The sequence below is a fragment of the Neodiprion lecontei genome, chromosome 6 (genome assembly GCF_021901455.1).
Source record: "Neodiprion lecontei isolate iyNeoLeco1 chromosome 6, iyNeoLeco1.1, whole genome shotgun sequence".
Classification (NCBI taxonomy): Eukaryota; Metazoa; Arthropoda; class Insecta; order Hymenoptera; family Diprionidae; genus Neodiprion; species Neodiprion lecontei.
The window spans coordinates 12,704,239-12,717,621 of record NC_060265.1 but is presented as its reverse complement, the minus strand read 5'-3'; the positions used below and the strand labels follow the sequence as shown (position 1 = coordinate 12,717,621).

The window sequence follows — 13,383 nt, the reverse complement described above, 5'->3', positions numbered from 1 at the left end:
GCTGACCGTGGCGATTTTGGCGCCGGGAGGTCGCCCTCGTACTTCATTGGTTAATTACCGTTGTAACATCGTCTGTCAAGTTGCGAAGTGCGGGGACGTCTACGCGGATTAGCCCTCTCAAGCAAAAGTGGCGTTGGAAAAACTTAGTTGTGACCGGCCTAAAGTCTCGCGCTAATTCGTGAAAACCGAGCATTCAGTTTGTTCTGTTAGCTGAAAAACACTCACTACCTTCTACGTTTCAATTTTTACTGTTCTTCACTAAATCTCATTATTTTGCGAACAGATATTTTCATGATATTCGATTTTCCGCAATTAAATCAAATTCGGCCCTGATTCAAACTGAATCAAGTAATACTAAGTATTCATAATAATAACCAGCTACATTATCATTTCCAATCGATAATCGTTAGAATCATTTTCAATATATATATATATATATAAAATCTCCGAGATCCTTCTGCATGCTGACGCCCTGGAGTGGAGTGTTCCCCAGCATATATTGTGTTTGTGGATTCGTTCTCCCTACATGCATCACTGTACATTTTTCCTTGTTGAGGGTGAGCATCCAGTTCTCGGTCCAACGTCGCAGGTTGTTGAGTTCTCCCTGAAGGTCTTGCGTGAGAGGGTTGCCGAAGAGTTTCGTATCATCCGCGAACATCGATGATTGAGCCTGGACGATACGTGGCAATTCGCCGACGTAGAGTATAAACAGTAGGGGACCGAGGACGGAGCCCTGAGGTACCCCACTTGTCACAGGTCTTGGCGTCGATAGTATCTCCCCCACCCGCACTCGAAAAGTTCTTCCTGTGAGATAGGCCGTGATCCAAATTAGAAGCGGCCCTTGGATTCCGAGTCGTTCCAGCTTCCCCAGCAGGCGGCAGTGCGGAACTTTATCAAACGCTTTTTCGTAGTCCAGATAAATTATGTCGATTGGTTTGCCCCTGTCGTAGGCTTGGGCTCACTCGCTAGTTGCCAGCAGAAGATTTGACGTGACGGACCTCCCTGGGACGAAACCATGCTGACTCGCAGCGATCAACCCTTGCTCATCACAGAATTTGCGCAACCTACCCACAATTATCTTCTCCAAGATTTTGCAGCTCGTGGGCGTTAGAGATATCGGCCTGTAATTGATGGCTTGCAGCTTATCACCTTTCTCAAAAATTAGAGCCACTGAAGCTTCAAGCCAATCTCGCGACAGTGTCCCGAACTCGATGCTTATTCTCATTATGTGAGCGAGCGCCGGTGCGACATGTGCTCCTAGTTTTTTCAGTGGTAGCGGGTGTACATCGTCCGGTCCTGGTGAGAAGTCCCCATCCAACCCCGCAAAGATCTGCTCGACCTCATTGGTTGTAATGTTAACATCCTGAATCGATGCCTCAACCCTATCGATGCCCTCGTAGTCTAACACCTGAGCCCCCAATTACACCACAAAGACACTCTTGAATTGGTCTGCAAATAATTCCGCAATTTCGGCCGGATCCTGGATTATATCCTTTTCAGTTCGCCGAAGACACTGCGGCAAGGCTATTTTAGTTGTTATTGAGCGCCGTAGATAACCGTAGAAGGGCTTGGGCCCTTGCTCGACTAGTTGTTCCTCAAAATGTATTCTTGCCCTTCGAGTAACTGCTGTAGCCCTGTTTCTCGCTATTTTGTAGGTTGTGTATGCTGTGTCTGTGTGCGTTTCCGTATACTTTTTCCAAGCTCGTACTTTCATCCTAGGTAAACGGCGGATGTCTATCCTCATTCATGGTTTTTGCCCGCTTGGCGGCCTTCCTACTCGGATAGGCGCGCCCTCCTTTGCCAGCGCGCATATTTTGTCCTTGAAAACGTTCCATAGATCTTCCGGCTCTCGACGGATTCCTGTTAAAATCTCTGACCACATTCCAATTCTGCCAGAGACCCTCGTGTGATCCCACTTTCGAAAGTTCCTCATTTCTCGTGGTTCTACACTTCTAACGCGATCCTGGAGCTCAAGTTGCAATTCCGCGAGAATCACGACGTGTTCGCTCATTTCTATCGGCGGGTCATACTTCAAGGTCGCCACTAGGTTTTTTTCGTTCGTTAGGGCGAGATCCAGAGACGAGAACTGCTGCCCTTGCCGAAACCTCGTGTCTTGTGTTACCTCTTGCGTAAGACAGGATCCTCCAAAAAATTCTAAAAATTCGTTTTCTTGTCTGTTCGACGTACGTGACGTCAGCGAGGCCCAGTCGACGCCGGGGTAGTTGAAATCGCCCATGATAATTATTGGTCCTCGGTCTGCAGCTGCTTCAAGTGTGTCGATCAGCGTGCTGTTTTCCTCATCCGTTGCGTGTGGGCGGCGGTACACCCCTCTTACTGTGAATTCCGTGCCAGATACCGAGACCTCGAGACATAGGCTCTCGGTGTTTCGTCCATTGATAGTTCGGTGTAGCGTTGCCGCAATCGGGATGCCGCAGATCGAGTCGGCCACGTAAATTGCAACTCCTCCCCGGCGGCGTTCTCGATCCTTTCGAAAGAGCTGGAACCCATGTATGTTAATTGAATTATCAGGAATTTCAGGTTTGAGCCAGGTCTCAGACATGATTATTATATTTAGTTTTGATTGCTGTATTCTCTGTAGAAATTCGTCTTGCTTCACCGTAGTTGATGCCAAATTCGTGTAGAATATCCGTATCCGAGCCAGATGCCCAAACAGTTTTTGAATCTGGCGTGTCTCGACTTCTCGGGTTTGACTGGACGTGCATCCTTTTGCATCCTCGAGAGTTTAGTCTTTAGATTATCGAGTTACATGTGCTGCTTTGGAGTCATGTCGTTTTTCATACGGGTCTCTGCTGGTAGATTTTCTGACCCCACGAGAGCTGCTTTTGCTGCCTCCGCTGTTGGGAAGACGACCTTGAGCAGTCTATCTGATCCTGTACGAATCTTACCTAGTCGAATAGCACCGATGTCATTTGTATTCACGCCCAGGGGACGGAGGAGTTCCCTGAACTGGACCAGGTTTGCTTCCATTCTAGCTGCAGCTATCTCCTCGGCTGATTCTCGGAGTCCAGAGATTATGATGTTCTTCGACCTCCTCTGCCTTTCGACGGACTTTTCGATAATTTCCTCCTTATTTGCTGCCCTCCTCTTCCCCTGGTCTGCTTCGGCTGTCCCGTCTTCCACCTTGTGTTTGAGCTCGTTCACTGTTTCTCTGAGCTGAGCATAGTCGGCTGCTGTCGGCAGGCCTTGAATCCGTTCCCTTACACTCGTTTTAAATTCTTTAGAGCTCTCTGCAGTGGGAGCCCCTGAATACATTCCGTAAGCTCGTTCTTTAGCAGTTCATAGTCTTCCTGTTTAGGTAAACTCTTGACGTACTGCTTCACTTCGATCAGCCTTAAGGCCAGACAGACCATCTAACTTGCTGTTCGTCGTGACTTGTTCACTTCTCATATCTTCGAGAGACGCAACGATAGCCTCGAGTATCGATTGGGTTGATGTTGACTGATTATCTAGCTGGGCCTTGTTGAGCCTGATTTGCAAATTTTTCACAGTTTTAGATAATTCAGGGATACTCAATGTTAAATAAATCAATGTTCTTTTTTTATTTGAAGACACCTGATTTCTGTGGCAGCGACCCTGCCGCAGAAGAGTTTACAGAGTTGTAGCCCCTGTGAGTCATTCAGATTCTCGAACTCCCCACACTCAGAGCAAAAGAGCGTGGCCATTCTTCAATATTCTCGGATATCCTTAGAAATGTGTCCTTTATCGACGTTGACAGCAGCCTAACCTCGAACTTTTGCTAGCATCCTAACCTCAAAAACTTTTGTCGATGAAATTGGTCTCCGGGTCTTCGCGAACACTTTAGTTGATTTTCTCGAATCGACGATTACACAGTTGTGTTTAGATTTCACTCGTGAAACGTTGACCTTGAGGACCAATGTTTTTGTTTAAAGTAATTATGCAGTCAGAATAAATTTTTACGTGTCGGGCTTTTTCAACGCCATCTGCATTTCTGTATGTAGAAATATGTTCACGAAGAATTAACAGCGCTTATCGCTTCGCACCCACACCAAGAACTCGCCAACATCAGTCTCGGCCATGACGCACTCAAAATATCTTTTCTTTACTTTTTGTTTTCCGAATCAAAACTCCACGCAACTGTCACGAACCGTCGCCGGGCCTCAAGTGAAGTGCTTTGCTACGCGAAGCCGAAATCCGAACATGCTTCGAAAATAGGCGCTATCAGTCACAAAAAATTCTCCCAATCTAATTGGTTTTCGCTTCCCGAAATTCTTGTAGCCTAACTTGTCGCTATCATTGACTTCCGCTGTCGCGGAACGCCGAGTGTCTGTCTGGTTCTCCGGTGCTCCATTGTTTGGCAATGGCGTGGTGACGGCTTCGCGAAGCTGCTGGACGTCAGTGTGGTGAGGAGAGGCTACGGCTCGCCGGCCACCAACGAGTCTCGTCCGCCTTGGTTTCCCTCGCGGCAGACCTCTACGTTGGCGCACTCTCCGTAGCCTCGTGTGAGGCCCACCTCTCGTCGCGAACCGCCGCGACTGTGGTCCTATCACGCTGTTGAATATGCCGCCGATCCCGTGTATGGAGTCGCATTTACTCAAAACAAAAAAAAAAAAAAAAATAAACAAAAATCCTGAAAAGTCGTATTCACCAGCCCGTAAGTGACCCCTCTCATTGTCACAGTATCGGATGCGTGACCTTCGTCCTGGCGCTCTTTTATGAAATTATTAGCGATCTGATCGCGAAATCCCTAACTTCAGGTTCCGCCTAGGGTTCGGGGGGCCGTTTGGAACGCGCACAAAAAATGCCTCTTTACAGTATGTCCATTACTGTGTAAAATTTTTTACATGTGCGGCAGTTTTTTAGCGCTTATTGTTTACAAATTTTTGGATTATTTGCGGTTGGCAACCCCCTTCGCTGCCACTATTTTATTGAGGAAGGAAGTGTCACGTTCTACAAGAACTTTTGCCAGAATCTTTGATTTGCTGCTTGATTCAGACTACATTTAGGTTTACACACCTTTCGATGTGTCCATATGTGTGTACTCTCATGTTTTATTCATTCAGGGTTCGGGTCCAGCTCTTTGCTATCTGTAAATAAGGTTATTTTGGGTGGTGCCAACTATCACTGTGCGTGATTAAAATACACATACAATTTAATGAAATGAAATTCCATTTAAAATACACATTTATAAACAAATAACAAGTTCTGTTTGACAATTCTTACCTTTAGGTTTTAACAATTTTTATTTACTCGTGTAAGGCTGGTTCAGAAGGTGCCCTGGTCGATTCCACGGATTTCGGGATTTGCAGAACTTTTCAGGATATCCCGGAAACTGTGCATCAAATCGAATTTTTTCGCGGCCTTAGATATTTCTCGAGCAATGGATTCCGATGAAAGCATGAAATCCGAAAATTGGAAAAATTACACGTCATGTCAATTGTAAAACGTGGGCGCGTCACTTATGTCATTCAAAATCAGAGCCTTGACACCTTTTATTGAGTGAAAGGTATAAGAAGGCTATTTTCACGATATTCCGAACAAGTAGACCTCAAAGCATGTGGGTTTCACGTTGAAATAAAGAAGCGGCACGAAATCTAGAAATTGGCGACTAACCGCAGTTCTCCGCGTGAATGATGAATTCGGCTCTGAAGCATGGTAATCTATTTTTACCGGCGTTACCGAGAACGACGAAGAGATGACGTGAAGCCAGAATTCTTAATGAACATTCGTCGGTCAGATAGCCACACAAGTCTGTAAGTTGACTGATTTCTCCAATACACCGGTTGAAATAATCAACCGTCAGTGACAGCGACGCGTGGGTATGTCAAATATTCAAAAGTATCAACGGGCTGTTGTTATCGTAGTCAAGAATAAAAGAAAACTGATGACATCGTATAATTTCATTGGTAAGTACACAAACGAAACACAGTTGTAGCATAAATTACGTCATTCATATCGATCTTGAATAAGTTAGGTTAGATCAGTTTGGTTACGATAAATTACTATGCCGGAAATTCGCTAGTAATAGGATAGAGCATACATCAGTTATAGTAGCATTGATTATTGTGTTATTTTCTCATACTTTTTCTTTCATACAGTTTTCCAAATCAACCAGAGCCAGTTAAAAGCTAGACGAAAAACGTGAACCTAAACAACGATTCCGAATTTTCGGAAACGGTGAGGTACCGCTCTAGCCATTTTCGAAGAGGATGCTCACTGAGACCAGCTGTCGATTCGTTGAAGGAAGCCTTTCGACTCTATTGGAATCCAACATATGGGCGGGGTCTATTCAATATGGCGCAGGAAGGTTCCAGCGATGTACAGAGCTCTCGTGTGTGCTATTAGTTTTTTTGGAGTTTACTCCTTAAGAAACGATTTGAGTTATAAGGCCCGGTACGGAAATTTTATGAGGAGTAAGATCAAGTGTAACACGAAAACTTGAGGCGTCATAGAAAGAGACGAACATATACATCTGTAGGATTGAACGTGCAAAAGAAGGGGATAGAATACATTACACAGCGTATCCTATACTCAGGGTCTCCTCTTCGTGCGATGCTTCGTAGTCTCACTGTGTACTTCACTACCTCTGGTCTGAGAGTTGGATGTGTGCGTATATTTGCACGTGTGTGTTGTGTTCCTGCGTATTACGAAGTTTTGTCGCACTTGTATACTGCTGCCGACTACAGGGTATGCATGCTGTATAATAAATACATTGTAACGTGGCGTTTCAGAGTCGCCCGTCACAAGGGCACACAACCGCTATTATTTTTAGTTTACGCGTCCTCAGCAGGGTACTCCAACCGAATTCGATACAAAATGGGCAATAACTACTTTTAACTAATTCTTTTTTGTAAATTCTTTATTTCGCGCTTCGGCGCAAGCTAACAAGGTACTTGGACGACGATGATCCCGACCAACGGGGGACCACTAGCTACCGCTTGCAGCTCTCGACGACTTCGCCTACCGACGGTCTCATCAGACTACACTGGCTACCTTGGTGCACCTTTATATACACCTGGGGTAGCATCCATCCGAACCTTCCGTATCGCCTCGACTGCCGGTGAACAGGGAGATCAAAATCCTCCCGGCGGCCGAGGGCACCGTTTCTCGAAGAGGAACCAGCCGCCAGCTCTATCGGATGCCGTAAGGATGGCGTAGAGGGCAGACCGTAGCCTGCCATCCTCCGACTTACCGGCCTGGTGCCGGACCGACCCCAAACCACTACGTCCAGGTTGATAAAGCCATCGCTCTGAGGATCGACGCTGCCTTCCTATCGGCAAGGACTAATTGTGTGGGTCGTGGTCCACGGTTTGGCCAACCGTCTGACTGCACGACCTCAGGTACAGGCAGCTAGCTACTGTCTGTGCAAAAGCCGGTGGAGGTGAACAATGAGGCGTCACTCTCCACCCGGTAACTTTGGCCGAGAGGCACCCTGTGTATGCCTCTGTCAAAGAAGTCCCCGATGATAGGCAGCCTGGACCGTGAACCGAAGCAGCTACAAAATCGTACGAGTTGGTGTCAACGACAAAATCGCGAGCAGCACATTACGCCACATCTAGCGGTAATTTTGGAAAACGTATGACCACGCAGTAACCAATATTCGCCACAGGGGGATGGCCTATTTGCGGTGGGGGTCAACCCACCAATCAAAGAAGAAGAATCACCTCACGACAACCGCGAGATCGGCGAGCCGAACTACGACCTCCTATTCTATGCTTGACCTGCTGAGAGACAGCTTTGTTTTCCGCATCCTTCCGATTATTCTCCCGATTTAAGCTACCGATACCTTTCCTTCTACCGCTATCGTTCTATCGTTTATTCTACCGAAAACCTTTATCCTATAAAGTCTTTTTATTCTTTTTCCCTTCCTTCTCAGTTTTGCTAGTATAACGTATGATTGAAATTAGAGTCAGTTTGTGTGCCCGAAGTCAACCGCCAAGGTAAGGCTTCTGCCTTTGAATTGAAAAATTCTTTCTTATGGTATTTATCGACTTTGTGTGAGTCATGGTCCACGGCTTAAAGTTGCAGTAAGCCGCCGTGTGACTGCATGATTTCAGTAATTTATTATTTTCGTATCTGAGCAACCTCGTAACTGCCAAATAATTATTTCTCTTGTATTTATGATTTTTCTGATTATTTGTGAATCTCTATCAGCCTGCTTCTGCACTTTCTATCGTATTTTGAGCCCTATTGGCTTTATATTTCATTCCATACTCTTTTTGTGATATTAGTGTGCTTTACATTTTATTTCTGTTATTGCTTATTATATTTTTATTTATTTTTGTGCCTATTGTATCACATATCGAGTTCCTTGGAGCACAAGCGAGCGTAGAATCAGCGCTAGATATTACCGCACTTTTTCTTTATTGCTATTGGCGATTTCATATTATTTTTGCCAGTTATTTATTTCTCTGTATTTTGTTAAATTAAGTTCTGTGAATTATTCTTTTGTATTGCGGTGTATTTTAGTGTATTTCTCTATTTTGTAAACTCTCCGAAATTCTCGTACTCTCATAATTTTGTATTTTGTATTCTCTCAAAAGTTATGTTTAGGAATTCATTATTCAATTCCTCAAGTACGTAATAATTATAAATTATCGAATCTACCGTTTATGAATACTTCTACCGAAGGCTATCTAGTCGATCGTTTGCCGACTTGGTAAATTGTTACTGAATGTCAATCTCTCATACTGGTCATAATTTATGGTAAATTTGTCGTATCATCTACCGAACTATCGTTACGTTGTTTTCTACCGATCGCAGTAAAGTTCTCCCGTTCTAATTGACAGAATAATAATTTTCGTAGCGTCATTTGCAACTTGGGTAAGATCACGTCGCCCAGTGACGTGTAGTTTTGAGTCAATTCTTGCATTATATCGCATCTCCCGACCTACGTTCATTTTACTCTGTTAACTGCCGTCTCTCGTTTTAAAACTACCGTTTACTGCTATTTTACCGAAATTTTTGTGAACAACGATTATTTATTTTATTAACTACCGCTGTCAATACCATCTTATTTGCCTGTCTCAATCATGTAACCTTCTCGACAATATATTATAGAGTCTTGGTGATCGGTCAATTAAGAAAACGTATTTTTAGTTAACGTTTCGACCCGGATATGGGCCCTCCTCAGAACGATTTATTTTAAAAAACTGTCAAAAATAACAAAAAAAGGATTTTATAATATAAAAGTACTAGAAGTAATCGGACATAAATATTGTAGATGTAATAATCTTAGAGTTATTAAATATAGTTGATAGTAAGAACCTTATGATTAATTGAGATAAGGATGTTTTATGGTGTTATTTACCTTTTGAATAAAGTAAGTGTAATAAGATGTAGTCGAATTCACAATTACAATTGGTGGAAACAGTGTTCTTTTGAGTGACGATAGATGATGTCAATCTTCAAGTTATTTTATATGTGGGAGTTAAAGTTGGTAGTCATTAATTAAAAAGATTAAAGAACTATGTTTCTTCACAGTCAGTATGTCATAGTCTTAAAAGGTTATTAAAGATGGTCGTTTTAGCAATTAAATTCATTCACAGATGTCAATTAAGTGGATGTAGGCTCTTTATAATTAAGTTCTACATGTCTAACGAAATATTGTTGGTTGAACCAATTGGGTCAACAGGTGAATAACGACTGAAGGGAGAAAACAATATAATCCAGAGTGAAGGTGAACCTATTATAAACAATTATACAGAAAACCAATAAATATTTTGTACGAAAGGTTATGTAGATAGGACTGTAAATGGAGACAAAATAATTTTTTTTTAAATAAAAAATAGTCCAGGTTAAACAATATTTGTTGTGTGGGCAGAGATTAGAGGTTTGTAAATATTGCTTAAATGTTCAACGTCTTGTCTGAGATTAACCGAGTTGGTATGACCTACAATGTTGCACATTTCTAATAACAGTCTTCTATAATAATTGTGTTCTTCACAAAGGATGTTTGTGTTGTCGTAATTAAATGTGTGTTGTTTATCGATACTATGTTTCGTTAGAGCTGTGTGCCGTTCTTCAATCTCATGTATGTTGCGTTGGTGTTCCCTAATTCTAGTATTGAGATGTCGACCCGTTTGACCTATGTAGACTTGATTGCAGTCATTGCATGGTATTTTATACACGACATTAGATCGTTTGCCTATGGGGATCTTGTCCTTGCCTGTATCAAAAACTAGTTGTAGGTCTTTTGAATTTTGTCCAACAAACTTTAGATTATATTTAGCGAATAAACGATTAAGTGACTCAAATAGGCCGGCTACATATGGTATGGGGATATATGTAGTAGCAGGTCTATTGTTATCTTCAACGGGAGCAGAGTCAATATTATGGTCAAGTATGTTGTTGATGTAGGAGCGTCTCTTATTAATTTGTTGTTGTAATAGGCCGTGAGGGTAATCATTCGATCTTAGTACATTGTATATGAGCGCCTGGTTTTTTTCATGGAACTCTGTACTAGCTAGTTTGATAGCTCTGTCAACAAGGTTGAAGATGGTGCCTATTTTGAAGGACAAAGGATGGTGAGAGTTGAAATTCAAGTATCTTTGTGACCATGTTTTTTTGTGAAACCAATCCGTCTTAATATTATTATTACTGTGTATCAACAATATGTCTAAGAAACTGATGGCATTATTATCTTCTGTTTCGATAGTGAATTGTATTCTAGGATGGTACCCGTTGAAAATATTAAGAATGTGATGTATTTTTTCATTTGGAACGGCAGTAAGAATGTCATCCACGTATCGAAAGTAGAACGGTAAATTAAGACCTAGATCGTTTATGCAAGAAGTTTCCAGGTCTTCCATGACGAGGTCTGACAGGATTGGGGGAAGAGGAGATCCCATAGGCAAACCAAATTGTTGTGCGTAAGTCTCGTTATTAAATTTAAAAATCGCGGAGTCAAGACATATTGTTACAAAGGGTGAAATCACCCTTTTGCCCCCTCTTTGATGATCTAGTAGTCGGCATGGATAAAAGACGTTTATAAACCTCTTATGTCTTTAAAAAGAATAAGGTTGCTGCGCCAACCGATATTATTGTGAAAACAGTCTTGTTTCAGACTTTAAACAAGAAACACGTATCACGCATTAAAAGCTTTTCACAACATTTTAATTTCGCCTTTGATTTTGGCTTGTTATTCACGCTCTTGATTTCTTCGACTTAATAAGTAAACTCGCGGATCCATATTTTATTAACGTAACGCCCTAAAACGTTACATTTGGTGTCAGAAGCGGGATCTTGAGTTCTTGTTAATTAAGTCGATTCAGTGCGTGTAATAAACAATGAGTAGCGGTCGTATGACGCGCTCACGTCGAAGAGAAAGTGGAGAAGAATCTTCTCTCATAGAAAATCCGAGGGTTCCAGAAGAAATTTCATCACCTTCAATGGACCTTCTTTTAACTCCTTCGACGGTTTCGCAACTTGATCTATTAAAGATCTTAACACAACAACAAGAAGTGGCAAGACAACAACAGCAACAACTAATCCAGCTGCTTCAAGAGCAACAGGAACAACGGAGGCGAGAAGAGGAAGCTCGAGAGCGTTCAGAAGCCAATCTTCAGGACCTTCTTCGGACGACTGGGGAGGCTCGAGAGCGTTCAGAAACTAATCTCCGAGACCTTCTTCGGACGACTGTGGCGGCCCTTCAATCCGTTCAGCAAATGAGTGGCGCTGGAGGACCGGCTGTTACACCACAAGGTTCTAGAGTCGCTACTCCTGTTCCCTCTCCTGTTCCCTTGCCTGTTCCTGTTCCCGTTGTTCAAGAGATCCGACATCCAGGACAAATCCAGGATGTTCGAGATTCAAGGTCTGTGCCTTTTACTAGGGGAGTAGTTGAATCCCCAGTTTGTAGAAATAGAGTAAACAATGAGGTTGATTTTTCCGAGCCTCTGTCTCAGGTTCGGCCTCAATACTCTAATTTGAGTCAATTAAATAATTCGAGACTTCCTGGGGTTACTTCTCAGATTAATGAGAAACCTTTTTGTTCTTTGAAACCGCCAATTTTTGATGGAAAGATTCCATGGGCGGAGTATGAACGTCAATTTAATACAATTGCTAAACATAATCAGTGGGACTCCGCCATGAGGGCCCACAGCCTTGCTTCTTGTCTTCGGACGCCGGCTCTGAATGTTTTAACGGCATTGTCTGAAGAAGAAATTTCCGATTACGAAAAACTTAGTTCTGCACTAAAGTTGAGATACGGAAATGACCACTTGACGAAACTGTACACGGCTCAATTACAGACTAGGAGACAAGGACGAGACGAAGACCTCGCATCTCTTAGCCAGGATATAGAACGGCTTTCACGTGTAGCATTGCCAGATCACGAGCCGTCTCGTAATTTATTAGCGACTCAAGCCTTTCTAAACGCAATTAGTGATCCAGAAATTAAAATGGCCGTTGGAACATCGGGCCTCACTTCTCTGCGGGAGGCAACGGCCAAAGCCCTCGAGGTGGAGGCAATGAGGAGACAATATTTTGGGCTGAACGAGCTTCGTCGGATTGAGGTGTCCGAAAACGACTCAAAAAGACGAAGTTTTGAACACTCGGAGGAATCAAAACCTCAAAATTATGGAAATAAAAATAACAATAGTAATTTTAAACCAAGAAATCGAGGTTCTTTTCAAAACCAACAAAACAAGCGTGTAAATAAGAACGCGGTCATGACGAATCAAACCGGCTTGACTTGTATATTTTGTAAAAAAACAGGCCACGACGCCAATCATTGTTTCCTAATTAAAAAAATTAGTGGAAAACCGATGCAAGGCTCGAATTCAAACTCTTTTAACTGGCGTAAGAAAAATACAGAAATAGGGGAAGCAAATCCTCAATCGAGTTCTTCAACAGGAACTCACTCAAAAAACTAATTTCAGATGATTTGTCAGGGCGAAAATCATCACAGATTGTTAGAAGTGAAAGCCCTATTAGAGAACAGTTTTTAATTAGAAGTCTACGACAGTCTGGTCTTTACGCGCGCGGTACTGTAAATGGCGTCGATTGTTTGTGGGTAATAGACACGGGCGCGGAAGTAACCGTAGTTCGATCGGATCTCTTTAAATCCGATGACCAGATTGTTCCCTCTTTTTCTCTGCGAACAGCCACTGGAGAGACGACCCCGGTCTTGAGACAGGCTACTGTCCAAATTAACCTTTTTGGGTGTATCGACTCTCCACATAAGGTTTTTATAGCAGATATAGAGGATGAAGGTATTTTGGGAATAGATTTTCTTACAGCTCATAACTGTGTTATCTCGACTAAGAGAAATTCACTAGCTTCAAACAATCGCGAAATAACTCTTTGTACGAATAGAAATGGAATTTACTGGACTCCTCCTAGAATTCGAGAAATAGAACTTTCGGAGGAAGATTTGCAACAACATTTTCCTTTACATTTACAGAG

At 42.8% G+C, this 13,383-nt stretch overlaps 1 protein-coding gene across 4 annotated transcripts in view; it reads right to left on the bottom strand.

Moving 5' to 3' along the window:
* LOC124294980 (dipeptidase 1-like) overlaps positions 1 to 13,383 on the bottom strand; it is a 1,606,684-nt gene that overhangs the window by 862,614 nt on the left and 730,687 nt on the right. The gene's annotated exons all lie outside the window — the stretch shown is intronic.